The sequence below is a fragment of the Rhinoderma darwinii genome, chromosome 1 (assembly GCF_050947455.1).
Source record: "Rhinoderma darwinii isolate aRhiDar2 chromosome 1, aRhiDar2.hap1, whole genome shotgun sequence".
NCBI lineage: Eukaryota > Metazoa > Chordata > Amphibia > Anura > Rhinodermatidae > Rhinoderma > Rhinoderma darwinii.
The window spans coordinates 257,077,943-257,091,028 of NC_134687.1; the positions used below are offsets into that span (position 1 = coordinate 257,077,943).

At 46.7% G+C, this 13,086-nt stretch overlaps 1 protein-coding gene across 1 annotated transcript in view; it reads right to left on the reverse strand.

Moving 5' to 3' along the window:
* Nucleotides 1-606: 606 nt before the first annotated feature.
* TCF3 (transcription factor 3) overlaps nucleotides 607-13,086 on the reverse strand; it is a 247,019-nt gene continuing 234,539 nt past the window's right edge. The window contains exon 20 of the mRNA XM_075863682.1: nucleotides 607-712. The gene's annotated coding sequence lies outside the window, so the exon portion shown is untranslated. The remainder of the gene's footprint in view (nucleotides 713-13,086) is intronic.

The window sequence follows — 13,086 nt, forward strand, 5'->3', positions numbered from 1 at the left end:
CTGCCGGGTTCGGTCAAAACTAGTTCGGAAGAACCCGGTGAAGTTCGGTTCGCTCATCTCTAAGACACTCCGTTTGGATGTTTGTAAACCGAAAAGCACGTGGTGCTTTTCTGTTTACATTCAGTTTGACAGCTCTTGCGCGAATCACGCAGTTCGCACGGAAGTGCTTCCGTGCGACCTTCGTGGTTTTCACACACCCATTGACTTCAATGGGTGCGTGATGCGCGAAAAACGCAGAATTTTAGTACATGTCGTGAGTTTTTTTCAGCGCACTCACGCTGAGCAAAACTCACGGACTGTCTGCATGCCCCCATAGACTTGTATAGTTCCGTGCGACCCGCGTGAAAAGCACGCGAGTCGCACGGACGTATATCACGTCGTGTAAATGAGGCCTTAGCCTGATCATCTGCTGCCACACTCACACTTCCCCACAGCCCCCACCACAGTAATTTACATAGATTGTAAGACCAACATTACCAATAATACCTCCAAACTGTTACTGAATAATACCTCCATACTGCTACTGAATAATACGCCATACTGCTACTGAATAATACCCCCATACTGTTACTGAATAAGGAATTTATTTTATTGAAATGACAACTCTTCCACACAATCCACTTTAACCATTAAATTACTAAAAAAGAGAAATAAAGCTTAAATCAGCGTAGTCCAACGAATCTACGACGTAGTCCAAATGGTCCAGCGGAACCTGCAAAACAAAAATTAGCAGTATGAAAAATAAAAATAAAGCTGGCTGCCCCCACAGACGTACAAAACATATGAATAAATAGCTACCTTCGGAAACATATTAAAATAATTAGAAAAATTAGGCCAATAAAATAAAACATCAAATAAAAAAAAAATAATTATAACACCTTTCTTTTAAAGAGAACCTTTCACCTCCCCATACATGTGCAGCATGTAATGGGGAGGGCTGCACAAACTCTGGGGCACTTTAGATTTTTTTCCTAGCCTCCTTCGTTATTTAGATATCAGTGCTGTAATATTTGGCACCCAATATTTAAATAACCCCATGAACTGTCAATGGGGAGGTATTTGGCAAGGGGGCGTGCAACATCACTGTGACACTGTCCAATCAGCTACGGACAGCGTTACAGCAAGAGCTGGAGAGAGAGCGCGTGCGCGCAGCTCCGCCACCACTAAGGAACACAAGAGGAGAAGAAGAGTGTGAATTCTTCTTCTTCTGTTCCATGGCATCAGAGCTGTGCGCGCACGCACGCTCTCACTCTTTAGCTCTCGGCAGACAAGGACGATAAGACTGATCTCTCACCTGAGATCACAGTCTTGTACTTGCCTGCCAAGAGCTGAAGAGTGAGAGCGTGTGCACGCGCACATGCTCTCCTCTCTCCAGTTCTTGCTGTTGACATTGTCCGTAGCGGATTGGGCAGTGTCACAGCGATGTTACACGTCCCCTTGCCAATTACCGCCCCATTGGCAGTTCATGGGGTTATTTAAATATCGGGCGCCAAATATTACAGCACCGATATCTAAGTAAGGAAAGAGGGTAGGAAAAAAATTGTAAAGTGCCCCAGAGTTTGTGCAGCCCTGACCATTACATGCTGCACTCAGCTGCACATGTATGGAGAGGTGAAAGGTTCTATTTAAAGTGTAACAACTTTTTAAAAAACTTTTGACATGTCAGAAGTTTTGATCAGTGGGGTCCGAACACTGAGACCCTCCACTAGTCGCTAAAACGAAGCAGCAGAAGTGCTCGGGTGAGCGGTGTGCCGCTTCAATTCTGTTTGGCTTTCCTTGGAGTAGTGGACGGGCTCAATAGAAAGTCTAGGATCATAAATGAAGCGGCACATCGCTCACCCGAGCACTTCTGCTGCTTCGTTTTAGCGATCGGTGGGGGCCTCAGTGCTCGGTCCCCCACCGATGAAAACTTCGGACATGTCACTTTGATATATAAAGATATCTATTAATGCGATTGGTGCAAGTTTTAATTACTTTTTATTGAAAATGATTTGCACTTTTTGAGATACAGCTGCTTTGTATCCTGTACACAGAGCAGCTATATATAGCGCTGAGACCTGATACCATTAGGTCGCCTATTACCGATCACATCTAAGTTATGAACTTAGATGTGATCGGTAACAGCTCGATCCTGCAGGACTCGCTGACACTGAATCAGTCAGTTCCGCTGACCTGACGGATACAGGATATAGCGCTATATACATTATATAATATATTTATTTTAATTAGCGGGGGCAGGTTTATGGGGAAGGATTAGGGCCTGTTCACATCAGCGTTGGCTTTCCGTTCCGGGCTTCCGTGGGAGGTTTCCGTCGGGTGAACCCCGCAACGGAAAGTCAAACTGAAACCACAGGATCCGTTTCAGTCACCATTGAAATCAATGGTGACGGAAACATTGCTAATGGTTTCCGTTCGTCACCATTCCGGCAGGTTTCCGTTTTTTTGTGACGGAATCAATAGCGCAGTCGACTGCGCTAATGGTGACGGAAACGGAAGCTGTGGTTTCAGTTTGACTTTCCGTTGCGGGGTTACCTCCAACGGAACCCCAGAACGGAAAGCCAACACTGATGTGAACAGGCCCTAAGGTTTCTTTCACACTAGCATTGATATACGTTTACCTCTCTTCCGTCAGAGGAAGAGACGAACGATACGTTAAACGGAAAGCAACGGCTCCATTCGAATTACCATTGCTTTCAATGGTAATTCTTTTGTATCAGTTGCTTTCGGTTTGTCTCCGTTCGCGAAGTTTCCATTTTTTTTAAAGGAAACAAAAGTGAAGTCTGCAGAACTTTTATTTCCGTTCAAAAGAACGGAAACCTAGCGAACGGAGACAAACGGAAAGCAACTGATACAAAAGAATTACCATTGAAAGCAATGGTAATTCTAATGGAGCCGTTGCTTTCCGTTTAACGTATCGATCCTCTCTTCCTCTGACGGAAGAGAGGTAAACGTATATCAATGCTAGTGTGAACAAAGCCCAATACAAGTAAGATATGAATAATAATAATTAAAAAAAAAAAAAACTCAGCTGGGATTTGAACCAGCGACCTACATATGTAAGGCAGACAAGCTAACCACTACACTATAGAAAGCTTCATAGTCAATCCATGTGAAACTGTAGAAGTTGAGGGTTTATTCAACGACAGGCACTATCAGTCTATCCTGTCTCTCTGCTGCGTGTGGGTGGTGACTGGTCAGAGGACTCACAGTCAGACTGGCTGCCGCAGCTGCTGAATGCAGTGTGCACTGGGAGTGACTGAGACTCACCAGTCACAGCACCGCTTGTAGCTTTCCCACGCTAATTAAGCACAGGAAAGCTACAAAGCCAGGAGTATACTGCAAGGGGGGGGGGGGGTCTGGGCGTTTTACTGACAGCAGAGGGCTCTATAGGGGGGGGGAATTATCCCCCCACAATAGAGCCCTGACTAGTTACTATACTGAAAGGTTAGGGGGGTCTGAGCATCTGACTGACTGCTCTAAAGGGGGGGGGGCAGAATCCCCCCCTATAGAGCTCTCTGCAGTAAGTCAGACGCTCAGACCCTCCCCCACCCACATTAATCCTTCCATTATAGTGATGTGAGGGCTCTATGGGGTGGATTATTCCAGCCCCATAGAGCCCTCTGCTGTCGGTAATATACCCAGACCCCCCCCTTGCTCACGTCACGGGTCCCGGTCCCAGCAAGGCAGGTACTTACCTCGTGCTGCTCGTCGCTCCTCCTGCAGACTTGCTCCTCTCTGGCTGCATGTGCTGTGTACAGCGTCAGAGAGGAGGAGGAGTGTTACAGACGTTCGGCACGTCTGCTAGCTATGTGCGTCTGCATGGCCCCTCCCCCCGGTCCAGTCCATACTGGGCTGAAAATGCGGCCCCCCCCCCGGTGGGGTAGGTGGTGCCGACAGAGGCCATCGGCACTGCTTGTAGGCACCATTACCCTGTATCTAAGGGCTTATTTAGACGAGCGTGTAATACGTCCGTGCAAGGCACGTGATTTTCACGTGTGTCGTACGGACCTATGTTAGTCTATGGGGCCGTGCATACAGTCCGTGATTTTTGCGCAGCGTAAGTCCGTTGCGTAAAGCTCACGACATGTCCTATATTTCTGCGTTGTTCGCACATCACGCACCCAAGTCAATGGGTGCGTGAAAATCACGCGCACCACATGGAAGCACTGTGGGACGAGCGTGATTCGCGCAACAGCTGTGAAACTATGAATGTAAACAGAAAAGCACCACGTGCTTTTCTGTTTACAAACATCCAAACGGAGTGTCATAACGATGAAATCACGCAGCCGCACATCATACGGGGCGGACCCACGGAACTGTTAAGTGCCTTTTGTGCACGCAAAACGCTGTGTTTTTTGCGTGCGCAAGACGCACACGCTCATGTAAATCCGGCCTAAGTCTGTCCACCTGAACATTGGTGGATCCTTTTAGATGAAGAGCTGTGAGGGATAGATGCTGCTCTGTCCCAAAAAATATTTGGTCTGGTAATGTCTAAAGTCTATAAGGTTTTTTCCCCCAGTGATCCCCTGACGGCAGAGAAATGCTACAGTGGTCATGCTGTCCGAGTAGACTTTTATGTGGGATTTTTTGACCAGATGATGAGTAGCTTTCAGTGTCTTCCACAGCGCCCTTAAAGGGGTTGTCCGGGAATAAATTTTATTTCAATTTTAACTTAGTCATATTTAATAACATTTCTAATATAGTGCTTACCTGTGCCAGCATTCTCCTGTTCTGATCTGCCGTAACGTAAATGCACCAAGGGTTAATTTTAAATTTCCTGTGAGGTACCGTGTCTTTGCTCAGCCAGCACTACCGGCTGAGAAAGGCATGGAGCGTCATCAACTACATTTACAGGCAGTGGGCCGGGCGGATGTTTCATGAGCTCTTCAGGGGTCCGCCTCCTCTGGTCCAGCCGCCTGTAGATGTAGTTGATGACGTGCCGTGTCTTTACACAGCAGGAAGTGCTGGCTGAGCAACGACACGGAGCATCATCAATCTTAGTACACGCCCCGTGCTATCTCGTCGTCCACGCCTCCTCAGCCCTCTTCACACTCGTAGTTCCTGCACTGCCTGGCCGTCTTGTCTCTTCCCTAACACGCCCCTCCTCCTTTTATCTTGTCCTCCACGCTCCCTCCTCCATTGTCCTCCTATCGATAATGGCCCCTTTTTTTAATCTATAAGGTCCCATTCACACGACAGGGTTTCCCAGCCGTGTGACGGCCGTTCAAAAAAGGGCCATCACACGGCCACAGTAGGAACAATAGACCCCAAATGGGGCTATACACACGACCGATTTTTTGACGGCCAGGGAAACCTGGCCGTCAAAAAAAGGGACATGCCCTATTTTCGGCCGTTTACCCGGCTCCCATAGAAGTCTATGGGGCCAGGTAATATCCGGCGATCACCGGTATGTGTACCGAGTAATGGCCGTGTATTCCGCCGCGTAATACCGGCTCGCAGGAAAAAGAAACATGCCCTAGTGTTTACATCTGACCTACCATTGACATCAAAGGAAGGCAGAGAAAGTGTTTTTCGCTGCGTTTTTGCCCGGGGCGTTCAATGGCCGCGGGCAAAAAACGAGGCAAACGGCGTGCAGGCAGGTCAAAATCTGCCTCAAAATTCCAGACAGTGTGCACAGGGCCTAATACAGGATCTCTTGGAACAGATCCAGCAGCAGGTGAGGAAAATGTGCTGACTGGATTGTGTGTAACAAGATGTCTGACATAGGTGGAGTGGGCAGACTTAGATTTATCAGGCTATGAAAGGGGTGGGGGAGGGAGATAAGTGCCTGTACTTAGACCAGGGATAGATGGAGGCACAAAGAATAATGATGATTATTAGTGTGTAGGACCGTTTGCAGGGAGGGAGCTGCCTGGAATTAGAGCAGGGAATGATCCTGGAGGAAGGGGGGGGGGGGCGTAAGCGGTCTCCTCAGATGCAGTAAGGGATCATGGGTATGGTGGTTTACAAGACAGGAAACAGACAGCAATGGATGTAAACAGACAGAAAGGGATGTACAGAAAGAGCAGCAGTGACGATGGAGATCAAACAGAAACTGGTAAGAAGTTTAAGTAGGGGGTATTAGGGAAGGCAAACCAAGGCTAGGGGACTTTTTAGAATTATTTTTTTCCTGGACAACCCCTTTAAAAGCTAGAAAATTTGAAGATAGACATTTCACATTTTCGGGCCACATGTCCTGGAAGGACTTTTGGAGTACCATAGCTCCCCAGCCTCTCTTGCTGGCATCCGAAGTTACCGATATTACTGGAGCAGGGTGCCAGGGAATTCCTTTTTCCAGATTTTGGTGATTCCGCCACCAGGAGAGCCATTTTTCCTTTCTTGGGTAGGATTATTCTATTCTTCAGGGATCGAGGGGACCTGTTCCATCTGCTGAGAACCTCGGATTGAAGACATCTGCAGTGAGCCTGTGCCCACATTACTGACTATATGCACAATGTCATGGATCCTAGAATGGACATGGCTTCTCTTAAGGATACTGTTGTCTTTCTCTGGAAGCAAAATATTTTTGCCATCAGATCCATCTTCTTCTCTAGGGGAAGAAAATACTTTTGGACTAGAGAGTCCTGAGTAGTTCCCAGGAAAATACTTCTGCAAGAGGGGGAAAGGTTGGACTTTTGTTTGTGGACTATCCACCCTAGGTTCTCCAGGAGTTGGCAAGTCTGAAGGATCTGATTTTCTAAAAGAGGTATGGAGGATGCTACTATCAACAGGTTGTCTAGATATCGAATGATGTCAATATCTTGTGTCCTGAGGTATGCCATTACTTACACCATCATTTTTGTGAAAATTCTGGGAGCAGATGATATCCCAAATGGCAGTGCATTGAACAGATAATAGAGGATTCTGTCCTCTTGGATTACTGCAAACCTCAGAAATTTTTTGTACATGGAACGTATTGGGACGTGATAATACGCTTTCTGAAGGTCTATGGTTGTTATAAGAAAATTGTGATCTATCAGAGGAATGTTTGATTTTATGGACTCCATTTTGAAATAACGATATTTTACGTATTTGTTCAGAGGCTTTAAATTTATTATTATTCTGTACGTTCCGGTTGGCTTCCTTACCAGAAGGAATGACTAGAATAATGGCCCTGTTTTTGTTCCCTTATGAGAACAGGTGAAATCACCTCCGTCTTTAGCAGCTTCTGAAGACCTCCTTTCAGGGCTATTTGAAGGGTTATTGAGGGAAGATTTGTTGTGACAAACCTGTAGGAGGGATAAGATGTAAACTCTATCTTGTAGCATTCGGATATTGTTTTCAGTATCCAATGATTTTTTTTGTAACCTTCTGCCAGTAGGGAAGGAATCTCAATATCCTTCCTCCTACACATCTAGCATCATTGTTTGTCTTGTTCCCGATTCTGATTAAAGAAAATGTTTCTTTGGTTTCCGCCTTTCTGGTATCTCCATCTCACAGATTTACCTTTACCCCTCTAGTTCTGAGTTTGATGAATGGGCCGAAAGAACAGTTTCTTTTTAATCACGGGTCTTCTTTTTGTCAATATATTTTTCTAATATAGTATCAAGGTCAAGGCCAAAAACATATTCTCCCTGGAAGGGAAGGTTACATAGTCTGGCCTTGGAGATGGGGTCACCAGTCCACATCTTTACTAAGGGTATGTGCACACACACTAATTACGTCCGTAATTGACGGACGTATTTCGGCCGCAAGTCCTGGACCGAACACAGTGCAAGGAGCCGGGCTCCTAGCATCATAGTTATGTACGATGCTAGAAGTCCCTGCCTCGCTGCAGGACAACTGTCCCGTACTGTTACACTACGGGACAGTTGTCCTGCAGCGAGGCAGGGACTCCTAGCATCGTACATAAGTATGATGCTAGGAGCCCGGCTCCCTGCACTGTGTTCGGTCCGGGACTTGCGGCCGAAATACGTCCGCCAATTACGGACGTAATTAGTGTGTGTGCACATACCCTAAGAGGGCTCTTCTGGTAGTATTAGAGATTACTGCCGCCCTAGAAGCAATTCTCACTGATGTGGCTGATGCATCAGCCAAGAACCCTGTTGCCTTCTGTTTGTATATCCTCCCTAGGGGTACCTTCTTTAAGATGGAACTCCAGCTGATCCTGCTATCGGTACATGGACTTTGCTACACATGTAGCTCCAATGTTCACCTGCATTGATGTGGAGGACGTTTCCCATAATTTTTTCAGGATACTGTCAGCCTTTCTGTCCAGTGGCTCCTTCAACTGGGATGAATCCTCAAATGGGAGAGTTGTTTTTTTCCCCACCTTAGCTACTTGTATATCAATCTTGGGAATCTCTATCCATCCTTTTATCTTTTCCTCTTCCAGTGGAAACCGGGCTTTAAATTCTGACGGGAGAGACAGATGTTTCTCTGAACATTTCCATTCCCCCTCAAAGAAATTCTTTAAATTTTTGTGTATGGGAAAGAATTGTCTTTTTCTCACCCCCAACCCTGCGAACATATGATCTTGAACTGTGCGGCTTTCGGGGACTTCCTTCACTCCCATAGTGGATCTCACTGCGGATAACAATTCCTGCAAATATTCTGAAAATAAATAATATTTATTGTCTTCCTCAGCTGTAGATGTGGACCCAAAAAGCAACTCCCCTTCCGCCAAAAATTCACCTGCTATAGAGGGAAGATAACCTTTCATATCAGAATTAGAATCTTCTTGTATCATAAATTTTCTCTTTTTTGGAGTGAGAGTAGGATCAGGAGGGACAACATTTTGAGTAAATGATGCCATGGATGACAGAATGTCCTGTCTCGTCATTCCCTTGATATCTTCCATGAGAAGGTTGAGCTTCTCTGACCACATTTTCAGTACGTAACGGACAGAGGTTTTTTCTCAGAAGAGGGTAGTTTCTTGTTGCAAATAGAACATTTACGGACAGAGGGATCCTTTTTAGGTTTGGAAGTATCCTTGTCCGTCTGAAAGATATAACATAGGGAGGGGTAATGAACAACAGAAGAACAACCCTAGCAACAGATTAACAAACAAAATAATACCACTTACTATTCCCGTTTTCCCACTGGCTTCCAAGGGAGTAGGGCGAGACACCGCTTCCAATTCAGACACGATTAGTAAAATAACACTTATGTAGAAACAGGTCTTACCTGACCCAGGGTGTGTCTTTTATCAGGCTGAAACAGTATCTGACCTTGAGGTTCCTCCACTAAGAGAGGGACTTCTGACTGCCGGGCAACGGGATGGAGGAGGCGAGAACCGCTGACCTCAGCTGGGATCCTCGGTGCGTGCTATTACTCCCATTCCAACAGGGACTGGAAGCACCCCCACATCACCTTCTCCTGGAAGCTAATTACATGACCAAAAGTGTACACTCCTACACCGGAAGTGATGCGGGTGCGAAGCGCCTCAGCATGGAACGCACGCGGCAGCCGTAGCGGAAGCGGCAAGGCTGGGTAGCTCCAATGAGGATCGGAGCCTGCCACAACCACCCCAGCATTACCAAAAAGGCACAGGGAGGGGGGGGGCAGTATTCGGTCTTGAGTCCTGGGGAAGCAGGAGCAGCCATGAGGGGAAAAAAGCAAGGCTACTTAATCCGGCTGCCTGGTGAGTACTCCTTAAGCCATACCCTGTCACCAGCCCAGAGCAGGCCTCTCTTGCATGTCTCCTGACCAGGGACAGGAAAAACACTGAGTAGGGGAGGTGAGGGAAGGGCTTTTTTTTAATCAATCCAATTTTATTGATACGAACATCAAAAAGGATAACACAATTACATTCATATCTCAAGTATTTCAACATCGTATACAACAATTACAGCATGTCAGAAAACCCCCAACATCCCCTCCCCCCGCACAGCCCCCACCCATATCTCTACCAATTGTTTGTAATACCAATCCGAAAAGGAATCCGTTCTATTAACATGTTTCTCCTCCACCCCTTTTTTGCTCCAACCTCGGTCACCTCCAATTCCTCAGATGACTCGTGCCCGTATTCTACTTAGGTCAGGTGATACCACCTCAGAGCAAGCCAGCCATCCACTCCATTGTTTATCAAATTTTTTCCCCATGCCTCTTTTTGAAAATATCTTATACTCCATCAGGCTATTATGATTCAACATTCCTACAATTTCCCTCATCCCTGGTGGCTCCGCATCCAGCCAATGTTTAGCAATACATTTCCTCGTCTGATATAAAATTTTTGCAATTGCCAGACCCACCATCCTGTCCCTCTCCAATACCCCCACCGCTCCCAACAATATAACTTTAGGGTCTGCAGCCAGTTCCAGACCATACACCTGCTTTATCAGATCCAATATTTCCCCCCATAGGGTCCTCAGGGCCTCACATGTCCAAAACATATGGTATATGTCCGCCTTCTCCTCCGTGCACCTAGGACATTTAGCATCCGCTCTAATACCCATCTGTTTTAATACCCACAGGGTGCGGTATACTCTATGTATCAAGAAGAGTTGGGATCTCCTTTGCGCCAGACTGAGTGATAAGTGACATGTGGACGCTAATATCTCCCCCCACTCCTCTTCGGTCAATGGACCAATATCCTGTTCCCATTTTACTTTTACCATCGCCATCGGGTCTCCCAGGTGTTTGGACAACAAGCTCCCGTATGCCATAGAGATCAGTCCTTTGGTCGTGTCTGCCCGTCCCACATATTCTAGGACCTCCAGAGCACAGACAGTCAGGTCCACCACATGCGCCTGCGCCTGTAGGGCATGACGGATCTGCAAATATTGGTAAAACACTGTGCTCCAGTTGAAATAGGTCTTTCAACTGCTGAAATGATCTCAGCACGTTATCATCATACAAGTGCTGTAATCGCCCAACCCCTGCCAGCTCCCATTTTTGCATGCCCTCTAATTGGTACAGTTCCCCCAGAATTATGCCATAAGGATTATGCCATAAGAATGGATTATGCCATAAGGGAGTATATTTGGTGCACATTCCCACTCCCAAGATCTGTTTGCATTGCCACCAGACTTTATGTATCAGGAGCAATGTAGGTTTAGCACTCGCCAGTCTCTTAAACGTATGCACTTCCAGACCCTCTAGCGGGTTGAGTCCTCCCCCCATGTATGACAATAAGCATGCGCTAGATCCCCATGCCTCTGAGTCCTCCCACCCTTTAAACTGTTGGCTCTGAGCGGCTAAGAAATATATCCAGGCGTTTGGCAGTGCAACCCCCCCCCCCTTCATGTTTAGGCAATTGCAGTTTCTCCAATTTTATCCTCGGAACCCCTTTTTTCCAGACCAGATCCTGAAAGAGATTATGCATTCGTCTGAACCAATGTTTAGGTATCCATCCTGGGGAATTATGAAGAATATACAAAACTTGAGGCATAAGGATCATCTTGATTAGATTGGTCCTTCCCAGAGCAGAGAGCGGGAGCCTGTTCCAGGCGTCCACCTTATGTTTCACCTTGGGCAGCAGTGGTAAAACATTCAAAGACATATAGTCTTGAACCTTAGCCGTCACCTTAACCCCTAGGTACGTAAACTCAGATACTATCGGAACCCGTAGTCCCACTCCAGTGTCCACAACATTAACCGGGTCAAGTGGCATAAGAGCAGACTTGGTCCAGTTAATATTTAATCCCGAAAACACCCCAAACCTTGTGATCGTGTCCATTACTACCTCCAGAGTGTTCTCAGTGTCTGCCATATATATTAATATATCATCTGCATATAGCAAGATTTTTTCCTCCATTTCCCCATATTGCAAGCCCCGTATGCGCTCCTCCTGTCTTATGAGGCATGCCAGTGGTTCCACCGCGAAAGCAAACAGCAATGGTGACAGTGGGCACACCTGGCGCGTACCCCTGGCCAGCGAAAACTTTTCGGACAATGCACCATTCTCCCGTATGCGAGCTGTAGGGGCCACGTACAGCAACTGTACCCATTTCACGAAATTAGGGCCGAATCCCATCTTTTCTATTACCCGCCATAGGTCTCTCCACTCTACACAATCGAACGTTTTCGCGGCATCTAGCGTTAGCACAGCCCTTCCCCCACGAACGTCCGGTATCGGCTGAAGATTTAAAAACAACCGCCTGAGGTTAACAGCCGTCGATTTGGAGGGCATGAACCCCGACTGGTCTTCATGCACCAATTGCTGAACAACCTTATTTAGCCGCAGCGCTAGAACCTTTGCCAAGATCTTAACATCCGACGTCAGCAAGGATATCAGTCTATAGGACTCCGGCAATTGACTATCTTTCCCCTCTTTCGGGATAACCACTATCGTTGCTTCATATAGGGAGTCCGGCAGTTTACCTCTGTCAAAGCTGTCCTGTAGTGATTAAATATTGTAGCGCTAATTCCGTTCCATATTCCGTATAAATCTCCCCTGGTAACCCATCTGGACCCGGAGCTTTCTCATTTGCCATATCCCTTACCGCCTGTTCCAATTCCTCCAAGGAAATAGGTGCCTCCAAGCTTTCACGGGCCTAAAGGCCCAATGTAGGCAAATTAATGCTTCCTAAGTAATCTTCCAGTTGCTGAGTGTCGTAATGCGCTTTGGATGTGTATAGGTCAGTATAAAACCGCTTAAATATTTGCAGGATTTGCCCCGTGTCTGTCTCCACCCACCCGCCTTCCCCCCGAAGACCATGAATTATTAAAATTATTACTCCCTTGTGGCTGTGCCATCCTAGCGAGTAACCTCCCTACAGTTTCCCCTTCATAATATTTCTGTTTAAGGAATAAGCGTTTATTATCCGCCATTGCTAGTTGGTGATTTTTCAACAGCGTCTGAGCCTCAACCCAGTGTCTAAGTGTCTCCTCTGATCCCTCCTCCACATGTCTCCCTTCTGTTTCTGTCACTCAATCCTCCAAGCTTTCTCCCAGTTGCCTAGACTTCGTTTTAATTTGCTTAATATATTGAATGAATACTCCTCTCAGCCATGCCTTCATGGCGTCCCGTAACAACCCTTGCGGCACCGACTCAGTATTAAAAGTAAAATATTCTGTGATCAAGTCCCTTATTTCCCCACCATCCATCAATTTCAGCCAGAACGCATTCAGCTTCCAATTCCCGGGGTTCCTGGTAGGTCTTACACCCACTTCCAGTGTCACCGCCATCGGAGAGTGATCCGA